The sequence below is a fragment of the Pteropus medius genome, unplaced genomic scaffold, assembly GCF_902729225.1.
Source record: "Pteropus medius unplaced genomic scaffold, Ma_sr-lr_union100, whole genome shotgun sequence".
NCBI lineage: Eukaryota > Metazoa > Chordata > Mammalia > Chiroptera > Pteropodidae > Pteropus > Pteropus medius.
In genome coordinates this window covers 45,262-57,016 of record NW_024351611.1, presented here as the reverse complement: position 1 = coordinate 57,016, position 11,755 = coordinate 45,262, and the positions used below count along the sequence as shown (strand labels likewise).

Sequence of the window (11,755 nt, the reverse complement as noted above, 5' to 3'; positions counted from 1 at the left end):
CCTCTCCTCCTCTTCCCCCTCCTCCCTCCACCGCCATGCTCTTATGGCGCCGGCCATGCTCTTATTTTGCCGGCCCTCCTCATACAGAAGCAGGAGGTTTCCAAACCCTCCCCTGGACGCAATTCCAGAATTTTACCTTTGAAAGCTCTCCCACCCTCTACACCGCATCCAGGCTCACACCCCTGGTAGCTCCTGCCCCTATGGAGATGTCCACCTTGCTCCTCAGGGGTTCGCTCCAGGTCGAGACCACCTCTCTGCTCAGAGCCCCACCAGAGACTCACCCCAAAATGAGAAGAAAGTAACCGCAGAACCAGGCCTGAGACCACATTATTGTTGGGCAATTCTTCTCTGTTTCAAGTTCTTCTTTGTCAGGGAGGTGGAGTTAGGACCATGATGAAAGCAAAGTTGAGAATGAAAATTTTGCCCGAGCAGTTGATGAAATGACAGTTGAGGAATCAGTCCAGGAAGTTTTGCCAGGAATCTGTGTGTCCTCCCATCGATCATGATTATAAAGGATGGAATTTCTGTTTAGTATCGAAGCCACAGTCTCCTCTGTTAAGTTTTTACGATGTATCGTCTCATAAAAATAATATGACAGGTAATCTTTTAAGAATTCATGAGGAAAAGTAAATTAAAAAAAAAAAACAGCAACAAAAGAATTCACGACGAATGTGTAGGTGCAAACTGGATTCGTAAGCAAAAAATTAAAGCACAATCACTTGCGAAAGAAATAGGCGGTTATTTTTTTTAAACATCTCACGTGCTATGCGTTGTATACAGCTAAAGCTACCATTCTGATGACATACTTTAGCATCTTCTTGATGACACGTTTTAACCGTGGCTCCAAGAACATGAGGGCTTGCTCCATTCCGTTTGTCACTAATAGCTCTCTTCCAAAATTCCATATGTACTCACTGAGTCGATCAGCCACAATTTCCACTAGAAAATCCATGACCTTGTCCTTGCTAAATGAAGTAAGCAGATCCAAAGAAATAACGTAACGTGTGTTCCCTGTGGTTTCCACCACGGTCTGACTTCATTGTAGCATGTTCCGCTTTTTAAGGTAGAAGTACTGTAATATGCTCCGCCCCTTACAGAAAATCTTGGCGGTTCCTTCTGGACAATGTTTTCGCGCCATGAAGACTAATAGTGCAAATGCCGGAGGGACTGAGGGGCCATGTGACCCCGATCCAGGGCCAGGGGAGCATGGCCCACTTCATCTACAAGAGATACATTTCTTATATGTAAAGAGTGAACATTTGAAGTGGTTTTAATACTGTAGTAGGCTAAATAAGAGTCTCCATCTGCAGAGCTCCCTCTACCATGTGGGACTTTCTGGGGCCCAGAGAAGCACCTCCCCCCACATTCCAGGCTGGACCCACATCTGCCATGAGAAGTCAAGAGCAAGGAGAGAGAGAGAGGGTCTGCGGAGACGTAGTGGGAGGGATCAGGGACAGACTCATAATTTGCTTGTGACACTAGCAAATGAGAAGTAACTTCTTCCAGACTCTTTTCTGAAAATCGGACAGACCTCTACCCCAGAGCTGGTGCCGATGGTCCAGGGAGCCACTTACTAGAGACTGTGATAATCTTGACTGTGGTCCTATCGAGGCCAGTGACAGAGTTATGGAGGAGGCAGGTATAGGATCCACTGTCATTCACAGTGATGTGGGGGATAAAGAGCTCCTGTGTGGGCTGCCGGGGCCTCCCATTGATGAGCCAAGAATACTGTGCGGGCGGGTTAGAGTCCGTGTGGCAAGAGAGGCTGAGGTTTGCCCCGGAACTGTAATGGGGGTTTGAGGGGGAAATGGTGGGGGTCTCCGGGCCATCTGGAACAAAGAGAACAAAGCCAATGTGACGTAATCAGAGGGAAGGGGAAGCTCATTGTCTCTACAGGGCCACACTGTCCCTCTGAGCTGGGTCACAGTCTTGTTTTTAAAAAGTCTGGGCCATAAAACCCTGTGTTAACTGAGTCCGAGACATTAACTTGTTTCACATGACAGGTGATTGACCCTGTATCTCTCAAGGCAGGAACAACCTGTCTCCAACTAGTATTGTCTCAGGGCTGGGCCCACCTGGATTTGCCTGGGACAGGAAGTCATGGCAGCCTAGGTGTCTGGGGTGAGGGTCTGTGTACTTGGACCTGAGAGGGACCGATGCAGCCTGGCCTCTGGCAGTGTGGCTTTGGGCAGGCAGCCTGGGCCAGGTAGGAACAGAAGTTACTCACAGAGGATGTTCAGGTAGAATGGGTCACTGCGGCCGGCACTCCCGGGGTTCCAGGTGACACACTCATAGGGTCCTGTGTCATTCCTTGTGACACGGAGTAAAGTGAGAGTCCTGTTGTCCTTGGACAGCTCCAGCCGGGCGCTGTCCGAAATGTTCTGACGGTTGACTAACCACAGGTAGGTGGTGTTCTGAGTCTCAGGTTCACACGTTAACACTACAAGGTCCTTGTTCTCCACAGGGTCAGAGTTGTTGCTTGTGACATTGGGTGTGGGTAGCTCCACTGTGCAGATAACAGAGAGAACAATGCTCTGTGTGGGACCTTTGATTCCTCCCGAGGCATCTTAATCAGAGTTGGGCTGGCATCTCTCACCTCTCAGCCAGCCCAAGTCCTTCAAAAAATAAGGCAGGTCTGCATTTCACATGACAAAAGCGTGAGGATCTGAGGACTCAGAGAATATAGGGCTGCCAGCTGTATGTCTGGGAGAAGGCACAGACTTTCTCAAGTGTCAGTAGATTTGCATCATCGGTTCGTGGAAAGACACAGGACCTGGGTCAGAGACCCAACTCACCCCTCACCTCTCCTGGTTCTTCACTGACCAGCTGACTGCCTGGCCTGGGACTGGGGGTTTGAGCAGAAATGACACCCGGGTGACCAGGAGCAAGCCTGGAGGTCAGCTCAGGACTCAGATGGCAATGTCTCTCGTGGGACAGGTTGTTCAGGTGACTGACATGAAACAGTGACCCCAGAAAGGGTAGAACAGAGTCAGTGCTGGAAATGATGGGGAGAGAGTGGGGGGACGGCTGGGGCTGGCTGTCTTTGGAGCAGAACCACCCTCTCTGCCCTTGGTCCTTAATGTCCCCCGTCCCACTGCAGACGGCGGTGAGGACCATGGTGATCTTTCCTGAAACGCGTTTTTGTGTTTTCTGATGCGGAGGTGGTGACCACTGTGAAGGGGATGTGGTTGGTATCTGACCTTTGTGAATCATTAGTAATGACAGTTTTAAAACAGATTTGAGTAAAAGTTAAACTGTGCAAGAACATGTGAAAATGTTATTAATGCCGCAAAGAGCCAAGACCAGTTTCTGGAGGACTCTCTCTCTAGAGAGCTCTGAAGGTCATAGACCAGATTCTGCAGTCCATCCAGGGTCACACTGTGATCAAAGGAAGATGCCACCTTGGGTTTGAAAGCAGTGACTCCCCGGGGAGAGAGCGAGTGAGCCTGTTAAGAGGACAGGCGTGATCGGAGGGGAAGTCTTGTTGTGTCTGCTGTATAAAGGGAGGCACGATACCGAGTGAGAAATGATATGTGTATGTTAGTAGATTTAGGAAGCAGGTCCCTGTTGTCAGTTTCTAGGGACGGTCAGGAAAGTGGGGAGCAGCTCCTACTTGGGCTAGTGGCATGTGTCCTTACTTTTCTCTCTAACTCAGGAGACAGAACTAGAGTTTGATCAAATTCATCCAATTTGGGCAGCGTCTCAGTGAAAGAACAGTGGCTGCTGATCTCAGTGTCGGAAAGGACCCTACGCATGATAAAGGGGCCACCGTGAGAACACAGGGGTGTGAAAAAGTAACAGGTCACCGGCCCCACCTAAGGACTTTCCCAGGAATCACTGGGAGGAACGGGAGCCTCCCCAGGACGAGGATGTGAGTCACGAGTCAGGGGTGAAGGGAGCCCGAGAGCTTTTGAGGACTGCGACCACCCGTTTGCCTCCGACTCCCTGTTTGAGTCACGGAGAGAGCAGATCAAGGGGTCCCAGTCCCTGTCGCGTGGCCTGTTCCTCTTGGTTGGCATCGAGGAGGGAGGGAGCCCTAGACGGGGCACAGCAGAAGCTCGTTCTCCTGGTGACCTGGGACAGTGGCTCATGATGGAGCCCGGGGCTGCTGCTCTGGCTGACTTCTGTGTCCTTTCCTGTGGCCTGTCCACAGGGGTTAGTGGGAGAATCCAGGGAGGCTTCCGGGAGGAGAAAGCAGAGCAAAGCAGGGCAGTGTGGCTGGAGTGAAGGAGGAGTCAGGTGAGGGACATGGGAGGAGCAGAGAGCCAGAACTGTCCATGGCAGTGAGGGGTGGGGGTTACAGGTGACTCAGAGACTCCATGGCTGCCCCAGTGCAGGGCCAGTGAGCCCACGAAAACCCTCCTACGACCTGAGACTTGGCTCCTTGGGGGGTTTTAGGGGCAGATGGTCAGAGGGATGGAACATGGGTCTCAGCCCCTGGAGGGACAGGGCACAGGGGTAGCAGAACCTCTTAGGACTCTGCATCCAGGTGCTCGTCTCTGCAGAGATCATGGATCATTCACTCGTTCATTCATTTCACTCATGCGTTCCCCATAATTCCTTCCTCCTTCATCAGAACACTTGAGTGTGTGCCTCATGTTGGGCCCTGAGCTGGCTGCAGGTGTGGAGTGGGGAGTGAGCAGGAAAGTCCTTTCCTTCGTATCCAGCGGGAGTGACACCAGCACCTCAGGAAACAAATAAGTGATTTCAAGTCCAGAGCAGGGAGGTGTGGATGAGCCACCTGACGAGATGGCCTGGGTGTTCCCAGCACTGACTCTGATTGTGACTTCAGGTAGTTCGATTCTAGGGTAAATGCAGAATAATCTTCCATTTGCTTTTACTCCCCAGACTAGAATATCTCCCTCTGAGCTGGGGAAGCCTGAGAGAAAGGACCTAAATTAAGGGCTGATCTAAATTAACTAGGTTCATAGACACCTCACAACCCCCTGGAGTGTGCAGGACATGAGGCTTTGGCTGCTGACCGACCTTGAGTGACCCTGATCTGCTGCTCATGGTCTGTGTGACCCTAGTTCAGTGACTGTATCTCTGTGCCTCAGTTTACCCTGAATAAAATCGAGTAAATGGTGTATGAACTCTGGATTACTGTGTTGTCTGTGAATTAACCTAAAAACATCCCAAATACTTGACCTAAAGCTTAATATAGAGGAGCTGCCCCAATATCATTATTTGCCTCCATGAGAGAGGGCTCCCTGAGCTCATTCTGGTAAACGAGGGACTTTCAGAACCATTTCTCTCCTCCGTATCTCCCTGGGGACGCGGACCTTCCTCTGGAGTGTCCCAAGCCCCCCAGGGCAGTCGGCTGATGGCCCAGCAACTTTGTCCATCTGTGCTTGCCACACACAGTCTCAGGTGAAGGACCAGGCAACACCCCTGCTCAGACATGGCTCTTGGGGCTGAGCCCTGTCAGTCACACCCCTGGGACAGCATTGCTCCCTGTCGGTCCTGCCCAGGATGCCAAACTCAACCTGGCACAGGCTCCCTGGGGGGCCCAGAGTCAGGAGCCCTGGGACAGGGGTCTGGGGAGGGGCTGCCCGGGCTGAGCTGCTCCGCGTGGATCCCAGGGGACCACTCAGGCCAGGCCGTGACCACAGGGTCTTTCTCAGGGTCATGGTCACGGGAGGGGCCCAGAGGCTGGACTGAGACTGGTCTCTCTCCACTGAGCTGCTCCCATCAGACTGGTCCTTCCCCCTGCGGTGAATGTCTGCAGGGGCTGGAATCCGGGAAGGGAGCTCTGATCTTAGGAAGTGTGTCTCCACCGTGTGTGTCCTGCACTCAGTGCTCAACCCCCAGCCTGGCAGAGTCCAGGGCTGCCGATCCTGCATGTATGAAGTAGAATTCTCCACCCGACACCCAGAGGACAGAGAGGAATCACTCACGGTATACGCGGAGCTGTGCAGTACCTTCTTCATTCAGCAAATTTTTCTTTATGATTTGTAGGGTGTAGTATCCTGTGTCCTTTAGGGTGACATTCCGGAACAGCAGGGATCCATTGGGGTATATTGTCTCCCGAGCACTGTATCCAGGCCCCGGGTTATTTTCTTGACTGCCTATTACATACGATGCAATTAGATGGTTTCTGTCCACACTTGTCCCTTTGTATCAGGAATAGCCTATAATATCCACAGGCAGATTGTGGACAAGGAGAAGCACATCCTTCCCTTCGGCAGCATTGGACGGCAATGATTCAAGAGTGGGTTGTGCAGTGGTGGGCGGGTTCCAGGAGGTTAAGAGTGAGACTAGGAGGAAAGAGAGAAATTGGTCAATATTTGGATCCATGCATTAGGATGGAAAGACGAGGCTCTGGTGAATGAGCAGGTGTCTTCATCTTTCAGCCTTGGCAGGAATGTGAGTGTGTATGTGTGTTTGTGAGGGCGTGTGTGTCTCCTATGCTCAAGGTCAGCAGCATGGCCACCATTACTTCAGCATCTCCGATCCCCATATTTCCTGTTTCTAAAACTGTTCCCCAGGTGTCTGTCTGGCTCACCCCCTCACTGCCCTCAGACCCCTAATGACACTCAGGGGTGTCCTTGGGAGACACCTTCCCTGACCACCTCCTCTGAAGTCCCTCCGTCTTCACTTTCTGACCTTCCCCTGCTCTGTTCCCTTCATGACACTTGTGGGTACCTGAAATCATATTCTAGACCTTTCCTTGTCTGTCCTCTCCATGGAGCATGAGCTCAATGAGGGCAGGGGCTTGTCTGAGCTCATTGCACCCCCAGTGCCTGCAACAGGCTGCAAACACCTGTGGGTGAATAAACTTGTGTTCCCAGGGCCCTCCACCTCCTGGTGAGTATCTGCCCCTTTCTGGGGCTGGTGGTAAGGACAATGTGTAGAGCTTTTCCTGCTGTTGCCCCAACACAAATTGTTCTTATTACCACCAGTTTTCAGAAATTACCATTCAGCGATGAATAACTTGTCAAACTTTTCCTGCCCCTCAGCACTTGAAGATCACAAGATTTTTCTATTGGTGAGCCACCCTCCCTGTCTTGCTTTGCTCTCATATCTTCTCCCCTCAGGTCCAAACAGAAGTCCTCTGTCCCCGCTCACAGCCCTGCCCTCCCCAGGAGACCCCAGGCAGTCTCTGTCTCCCACCCTCCTGTCCACCCCCAGGGAATCATCCTCTCACCAGCCAGCAGGTGCCTCTGCCAGGAGACGCGCCCTTTGAGAGCAGGTTTTAAGGGGCTCCATGCGTGTGCTGTCTGCTTCCTCTGTGAGAGAAGCTTAGGCTTCAGAGACACACAGGCACAGCTGTCCCAATGTTGGGCACAGGCTGTCCTTCTTTCCGGTACGCTGAGCCTCTGCCCAGGGCAGGAGCACTTCCTCAGTCATGCGGGCCGGGGGCGAGGTCTCGGCCCAGGACCCTCCCTCTCCTCCTTCCCGTTTATGTTCTGTCTACATTTCTGTCATGTGGACAGAACGAGGCTTCTGCCTTCTGCCGAGGCCTCTGCCTTCTTTAGCTGTGACTCCTCGCCCTATACACACACTCTCGCTCACACTCACATACACGGACGTTCATATACACGTGCACACGCCCTGTTTGGACCAGCACAAGCCTATGACGTCAGGATCGGGGCATTTCCCGCAGCTGCCTGTTGGATGCACAGTCGCCTCCTCCTTATGCCTTTCTCATCCGCTTCTGGCATTTTCCTTCAGACCAAGAGCCCTGGGAAATACATCAGGAATGTTCCCACGGGCTGTCACTCCCGCTGTGCATTGATCACCTGTTGAACTTTGTAAAGATTGTGATGCTCAGGTGAGACCTGTAACCCATGCTGGAGATACTTGCAGCTGCAGTGTTCACCCCAAGATAACTCGCAGATTACGGTCCCAGCCTTACCCCCAAAGTTTGTCACGAAATATCTAGCTTTTATTATTAGTTTTGTATCGCTCTAGTATATCGATAGTCTTTGGAAACAAATGACATAATTCTGTTTATAGCATTTTGTGTTTAGTAGTGGTGTTTCCATTTACAAAGTAAAGTAATTCTCGATCGCTGACAATGTCAACTCCTAGAAAACATAGCCTTCCTGCGCGTGATGTTAACATCGTTCTCGAATACGTGTTAGTCGAAGATTCATTTGATGAATCCGAGTTATTGAAAACGAGTCAGATTTGCTTCAGCCTCAAAGAGTGTGTTTATGTAAAATTGAATCAACGCTGGCAGCGAGCTGCACTTTTTTTTTTCTAAATGGGAAATGGGTGAAAATGCTGCTTCAACAGCTGCCCAGCTGATGTGGATGCCCAGCCTGGCTGAGACCATGTGAAGTGGGGTCGGGACAGCCCCCTGCCACCTGTGCACAGGGAGGGTCTGCAGATCCTGTTCAAATGCAGACTCTGACTCTGCAGGTGTGGGATGGACCAGACAGTCTGCATCTAACCAGCTCTCAGGGGAGGCTGATCACACTGGCCTGTGGAGCACACTTTCAGCAGCAAGGCTGATGTGGACTCCTGTCCTCTAAGAGGATGACCCATCTACCCATTCGGCGCTGGCCTCTGCTCTGTCCTGTTCCTGGATCTGTCTGCACCACACAGAGAGCCCCAGAGGTCCCCAAACCCAGGGAATTATTCCCGTTTGTAGTACAGAAACCCACTGGGGACCTGGGTCTCCCCGTGTTCCCAAATGATCTGGGAAGGTCGAATGTCTTCCCAGCTAGAAGGTCACAGAGATGACTCTGGTGGTGAGAAAGAAGCAAACTGGGTGGTGACTGGTGAGGGGACCCACCTACTATCTCTAGTGTCACCAGCCTGGCCTCTGCTTCCAGGGGCAGAGACCCAGAACCAGGTGTCTCGGAAGGAGCCGTAGTTCGCGGGTGTGAAGGGGAGGTGACCTGTGTGTTCTGGGGAGAGAGGGCGGTGGTGGGAAGTCGGGTGGCTGTAGGCCCCCTAATCCTCGGGGGTCTGTTTCAGGGAGACCCTCCCTTTCTGTGTCTGTTGGCCGAGCTTGTCCATGAGCTCCCTGATTGTTGAGGCAGCCTCTGTCGTGTGCCTGGGGGACTTTTTGTGGTCATGTTGCCTTCCCTATGGGTGGTGCCAGGCAGGAAGTGGGGAGGTGCACAGGGACCCCTGACAGAGCTCCTAGGCCCCTAGAAGGAGCAGGGGGAGAGAGCAGGCACATGGGAGAGGCTCAGAAGTGTCTGTGGGATGGAAATCAGGCACCTTCTCCGCCTCCTTTGCCAAAGCCAAGTTCCTGTGTTAATGTCTGTGTGTCTCAATATCGCCCCCTGAAGGGCACGAGGAGACTTGTGGCCAATGTTGGTGCTGCCCTAGGAATGCGGACCAGGGTCCAGAGGGTGGGAGTTGACCCTGAGCCCTGCCAGAGATGAGCTCTGACCTCAATGCTAAAGGGCTGGTCAGCCTGGGTCCGGGTCACTGTGAATCCCAGACCGCCTGACGTCATCCCAGTGTAGGGTTAGCCCAGAAAGAGGATGGGCATTATCCAGAGGGTTATGGGCTCAATATCAGAAAAATGGTTCCCCGAAGGGGATGTGCTGTTTCAGGAGGAGCTCTCCGCCCTTGAGGTTTCAAAGGAAGGCTCCAGTGAGGGGTCTTTTGATTTCAGGAGAGGATACTGGGCCAAAGGGTTGGTCCCCACAATGCCCTGTGTTTCCCTGAACACTGTTCTGGGGTGTTACATCAAAGTCATCTGTGTCCCTGTCTTTTACCTGCTCTAGGCCTTCCAACAGAGCCCTGGAGCTGGTGCAGCTCCATGTGGAGACTCAGCCAAGACACCCTGGGGTGAGGGGAGGGCCCATCAGTGCCTGAGGTACCATCAGTGCCTCTGAGATGGAAGCAAACGCAGCTCGTGGTTTGTCCTGCCCCATCCTGCACAGGAAGTTCCCTTGGTCCCTGGACACCAGGGGCTGCTGAGATGTCTTCAGGGACCACAGGCAGGTGTCTCCATGGACCAGGGACCCTGACATCATTGAGGTCAAGGTGGCTTTCCCCCTCCCCTGTGGTAGCTCAGCTTGGAGGAGGATCCAGAGTTTCCCAGGTCAGGTCTCTTGGAGAAGAGGAAGGGCCCCCTGGGGAGACAAAATCTCCCTCCCAAGGTCAGACGGGAGGGCTGTGGTTTTCTGGGAATGAAGAGGGGTCCTTCCCTCACTGTTAGGGGTCCCTGTCCTCCCTCCTGACAGTGAAATGGGTATAGTTCCATCTCTGGGACAGCTGCAGGCACGAACCGACCTCCAGCTGTGCTGACACTTGTGCCCCTGTGTCTATAAGGAAAATGGTCTGACCTGCAGGTGTCAGTGTGGTTGTTGTGTCCAGAATAACCAGACCCAACTTGAGTGCTCTTAACCAGGAGACAGTTTATTAGCCGGCGGCTGTCCTTGCAAAGGAGCAGCCTCGAAATGCCAAGATACAAGGTTTTTAAGCCCCAAATCCCATTCCTCATTCTGTCTTAAACACAAAGGTCCATCTTTCTCCTATTCACTACCTGTCGACCCACTGGTCAGGTGTGCAAGCGGGAAGTACAGAAGCAGAAAGCTTGTGTTAGAATGTTATGTTCCTATGGGTGATTGCCTATGTTCCCATGGACAATAGCCAGTGTTCCCATGGGCGATGGCCAAACAGTAATTTTCAGCTTATATACAATTGATTATTTTTCATGCCACGCAAGCAAGCAGGGTTACACAGGCTAAAATTGGCAGTTAGCGTATGAGCTCATTGTTACAAGTTTCATGATTAACAGAATGTGGTTAGGGGGTTCCAGAAACTAGGCCTAAGTTATGGACTTCCTTTGTCCAGTTTCAGGTTTTAATTATTCTTTAACCCTTTCACATTTCAGCAGGCCGTTACATGGTGACAGTCCTCCATTGTGTGGTTCCCTTCATCCATTTAACACGTGTTTATCAAGCATCTGTTGGGGGTGAAGACAGGCAGACCTGATATCCCACCTGAGTGTGTCTCACCCTCACAGATATCGTCACTGGAGGGAAGCTTCTGTTCAGAGTCTTACTCTGGGCACAGAGAAGGACCTCCCCTAACTCCTCAGGGGTTAATCCCGGATGCTGACTCCGTCTCTGCTTCTTGGTCGCATGCGGGCTCCTTGTCAACCTCCGACTCCCTCCTTGCCCTGCCCCAGGCCTCAGCAAGGAATCCCCTCCCCAGGGTCCCGGCACTTGGGTGTACAGCGACCAAACCCTGGGCCTCATGTACCCGTCCCTGCGTCCCAGGTGCAGCCCCTGACGAGGCTACAGTTCTCCTCGTTCCCTCCAGGGGGCGCAGAGAGATACAGACAAGACTGGAAATAAACGCATGAACCTGGCTTTCGTTAAGGTGCTGGAAACGCAGCCTGATTTTTACGCCACAGAGAGAACGGCCGGGTAATAACTCGGGATTGGGGCCGCCTTGTGGGAAAGGGCCTCCCAGTTTTGGTGATGGGCGCCTGTGGAGACTGGCTGTCCCGTCCAGGGGCACTTTGGCGGGTGGTCGTGGTGATCAGGCGCGCCCCGGAGCCGCCCTGACCGCTGAGAGCGGGATCGGAGCTTCCTGATGTTTTGGGACACTGAGGGAAGGTTGGGATTGAGTCACCAAGAGTGTGCTGGACTCTTAGGCAAAGGGGCCCTGCCTTCCAATCGGCGCCGAGGAGCCAAGGACATCAGGTCGCAGGGACAGCCCTGGGGGACACCCCCTCTGTCTTGAGGACCAGAATACCTCAAGCCCCAGTTAGTCCTGCTGCTGGTGGGAGGCGGTGGTATCTACGGGAGAGCCTGGGAGCTGCCTCTAGTTATAC

General features: G+C 52.7%; 1 pseudogene; it reads right to left on the bottom strand.

Moving 5' to 3' along the window:
- Nucleotides 1-1,533: 1,533 nt before the first annotated feature.
- Nucleotides 1,534-11,755, bottom strand: part of LOC120587062 (carcinoembryonic antigen-related cell adhesion molecule 6-like) — a 31,898-nt pseudogene continuing 21,676 nt past the window's right edge.